Genomic DNA, 4,123 nt, shown 5'->3' with positions numbered 1-4,123 from the left:
GGGAGCCGCAAGCTTCCTGGGCAGGCAGTGCCGGAGTAACTGGGGCTCTGAAAGCCTGCCCGCCTGGCTCCCTCCCGCTGCTTCCCCCGCTCTCCCCCTTCTCCTCCCCCCTGACTGCTTTTCCAGTGCCCTGACATGAGGGAGGAAGATTTAACTTGGCAGCCCAAACAAATGTTCTCTCAGAGGTCCTCCAAGAAGCTGGCGGCTGGGCTGGCAGGGTGAGGGCACTGCTCGGCCAGGCTTTTTCTTCCTTCTTGCTCTGCCATGGCCATTTGGAGCCCCCTGGGTGGACAGCCCAGGGCATGGGAGAGTAGGGCCCAACCCTTACTGATTTAGAAGGGCAGGGGAAAGCTGCTTCTGGAAGCCCCTGGCTTAGCGTTGGGCAGGAGCTGCCTGGAGCTGCTTCCTGGTGCCAAGGGTTTTCTGGAGGATTTTCTTGAGCAACAGTTTGTCTCCTTGCCGCAACCCCGGGAACAGGGCCTGGTAGACCAGAGGGTTAACCAGTGCCGTCTCCTCCCTGGTGGGTGTGAGGACAGGCTGGTTACACAGGGCAGGGCAGGAGGCCAGAGGCTGTTCCCAGAGGTGCCTGGGTTTGCTTATTATTGTTTCTTGAAGGTAGAGATAAAGAGGCAGGCGCTGTCGCTGGAGAATGGGCAGCCTGGCTGGTGAAGAATTCTGACTGACCTGTGCTGCCGTTTGTAGTATGGTCCCGGGAGTTTAAAAGTTGCTCTCAGGGAAGTTTAGATGAGCGAGTAAGCCAGTAACTTTCTCTGTCCTGGCTGCTTTCTGAGGGAATCCAGACTGGGGGACATTCCTGGTTTCTCACTTGCCCGCTGCCTAGCCCTCGTGGCCCGGTTTGAGAATGCCCCGAGACTTGTGCTGACCTTTCTGTCTTCAGGTTGAAGATACTGAAGCACCGGCATCAAACAAAAGACACATTGAAAGCCGCAGAGCACGTGTGACTGAGGGTGTTTTCTTCTGAGTTTTATGTTTTCAGTTGGGTTTTGCTTTACCCAACAGGACAGAAGCATCTCCTGGTCCCAAGTCACGAGGTTAGGAAATGCTGTTTTCAGGTGTAAATCTTAGAACCGTAGACTTCGGAGCTGGTGACCTGGGTGGGATGGTGCAGGGGGCGGGGAACAGTAGGGAGTTTTCTCAAGAGTTTTAAATGGTTTTGGAGTTGGGATTTCAGTCATTCGGGGTATGGCTCACAGAGAAGAGTTGGGAATAAGTAATGGCTGGACTTACGGGAAACTTTGATAACTAGTCCTCTCTCTGCATAAAAGGATTGCTGGCTTCTTTATGGGCACAAAATGTCCCTTTTTCCTCCTAAGGAAAGGGAGAAGAGGAGGAGCCTCATTCCTTTCTCAGCCAGGAGCAAAAAAAGGTCCAGAGACTTGGGCTTTTCCTCTGTCTCTGTCTTTGTTCCCCACCCCCCGCACCCCACCCCCACAAACACACTCCCCCAGTGACAGCATTATCTCCATCCCTGGTCTCCAGACACGTGCCCCAGCCTAGGACAGGTGTCCGCCATCGATGGAAAATTGCAGAGACAAGGACCCCCCCTAAGAGCAGCAGACTTCACTTTTTTCCTGATTGACAGAGATGGGGGTGGGTAAAGAAGGTAGACACTTGGCAGCCTGCTGTGTCCTGAGAGTTTTGTCACAAGAGTCCCCGTGTGTGTGAAGTTCTGAGTTCTCTGGCATGGGCCAGCATCCAACAGGCAGCCATGACTCTCGTCTCACGTGAGATGTTGCTATAAGAGATTCAGGCACCAACAAGTTAATTTCCGGAAGCTTCTCTGGGCACTCTGTCACAGAACCAGGAAGCAGGGCCTGCCAGGTTCTGACTGAGTCCCATACGTTTTCATTCATAACTTTGCTCCCCAGGGCCCTAGCCTGGCTCCTATCACCACCTCATCTTTATGAGGCTCCTTAGGTTTTGTGTGGACAACAAAGGCTGGGCTGCTGTAATTACTCTGAACCCTGCTGCAGCCTTGCCTGGTGACTGCTTTGACCTCTCAGCAGGACACAGTGGCCTCTGTCCACGCCCTCTGGGCGGAGGTGGGGGGTGGCTCTTTATCCCTAGAGCTCTACCCTGATGACAAGGGGAGGCAAAGCCTGCCTAGGCTAGAAGCTCCAGGGGTGATCCTGAGGTTGGACCCTGTGGCCCTCAGGGAAGATGAGAGGCTGAGAAAACCAGTGCTAAGCACAGGCTCTGAGGAAAGAGTCCAGAAACCTGTCAGGATTATGCAAACATTTCCTATCACCTGAGGAGATAGGGGAAAGGTGTCAGGAGGCTGTAGTTGGCTGGCTGCCTCCGGCTCATAGCTTTACTCAGCTGGGCCTCAGTTTCCGCATCTGTAAAATGGGTCCAAAGGCAGGACCACCCCACCCCCAACTCTGATGCCACATGGTTGCTGTGAGGATGAGGCAGATATGGGTGTGAAATCCCTGGACGTGTGTCCCCTGAAGGCCTGGCAGGCTGTGGGTGCAGAATGAATGGAGCACCAAGGGGTTAAATTGGAGGTGTTAGAAGCATTTGCCAGATACTGCTCTCCCATCCACACACCTCCTGGAAGCTTATTGTCCAGCTTTGGCTTGCATGCTCCCCATGACAGGGTGTTCACCACCTCTGGGCAGCTTCTGCCTTTAGTGGATAGCTCTGACTGTTGGCATGCTCGGCTGCATACCTTCTGGAAATCAACCCCTGCTGACCTTTGCTGGGCTTAAGGAACTAGGGGTTCTCCAGACCACAGACTAGCACTTTGATGAATGATCCCAGATTCAATACCAGTGCCCAGGCAGGCCACACTTCCCTGGGGCGAGAGGACACCTTTCAATTGGCTGCCTCAGCCCTTATTGGGAGTGACCTGTGGGGAGCAGAGCGGGGTCTGTCTTAGGGGCTCACTGTCACTTGTCTGCGTCTGCGTGCCAGCTCTGCTTCCTGGCACTTGCCTTGGATCAGTTAGAAGAAGAAAGGAGATACGTAGCGGGGAGTGGGGTCGGGTCAGGGCCCTAGCACTGCTGCTGAAGATACTTCCTGAGAGTCCCCAGTGTGAGGACCGTGGCCTGTGAGAGACCCTGAAATGTGTAAGACAGTTCCTGTTCCTTAGGAGCTTCCAGTCCAGCAAGGGCAGGAAGATCAGTCCAAATAAATAATTAACCACCACTGGCTGGCTGCCTGCCATGGGCGCATGATGACAGTAATAACCACAGCCCCTCGCCTTTGTACAGCACTTGGTGGATTAAGAAGTGCTGTCCAACTTTGCCTAGCTCCAAGAGCAGTGGCGGAAGCTAGCTGCTATTTAGAATCAGCCCCATTTAGCAGAGAAGAAAACTGAGGTTTAGGGAGGTGAAATGTCCCCTGCTGCAGCCGTTCTCAATGTCAGGCCTTATAGATGGCGAGTGTGTTGGTGCCTTCCCAGTGTACCAGCCAGGCAGGGACAAGGGTGCAGAAATCCATGTGGACCCCCAGAATGGGGAACTGGGGACTGAGGTTAAGTAGCAGGAGGTGTGCCCAGGAGGGGTTGGGGAGGCTCACTTGCCCCCCACTTTGGCAGCACATGGCTCACGCCCTGAGCAACTGCGCCCTTTTCTTAGGGCACAGTGTCTTACAGCCAGAGCTTGCTCTGAACCCCAGATCCTGCCATGACTGCCCAGGGCACACATGTCTGTGCATGGGGCTTTACCCCCATCCCTGGCCCTGGAGCAGGAAGCAGAGATGTTTCTAGGCCCCAGATCCCCATGCAGACCAAGGCTCTTCCCTGGGCTGTGATGGTTTCTATAGATACAGACGTTGACTCAGCCTGCCCCTCCTCTGGCTGAGTCAATCCCCAAGCCGTGTGGGGTAGCCGCCCTGTGGGGGCCCTTGGATTCCTTCTGCCCCTTAGCACTGCCCCCTCTGCTGACCAGGCCCCTGCACTGAGTTTTCTGGAGCCCATCTCAGTGGCATCCCAGGACCAGGCTGCAGGTGGCGGGGGTCCAGAGCAGGGAGCAGTCGGGCAGCTGAGCTGGCGGCTCCCCAGGAAGCCTGGCCCAGCCTGGCACACCTGCACAGGTAATGACTGTGGCCCAGGAGGGCCCCAGGCCCCGCCTATCAGGCCCAGCTGCTGGGGTTACTG

The sequence above is a fragment of the Bison bison genome, unplaced genomic scaffold (assembly GCF_000754665.1).
Source record: "Bison bison bison isolate TAMUID 2011002044 unplaced genomic scaffold, Bison_UMD1.0 scf7180017864029, whole genome shotgun sequence".
In the NCBI taxonomy this organism is placed as follows: domain Eukaryota; kingdom Metazoa; phylum Chordata; class Mammalia; order Artiodactyla; family Bovidae; genus Bison; species Bison bison.
This window is presented reverse-complemented; position numbering follows the sequence as displayed.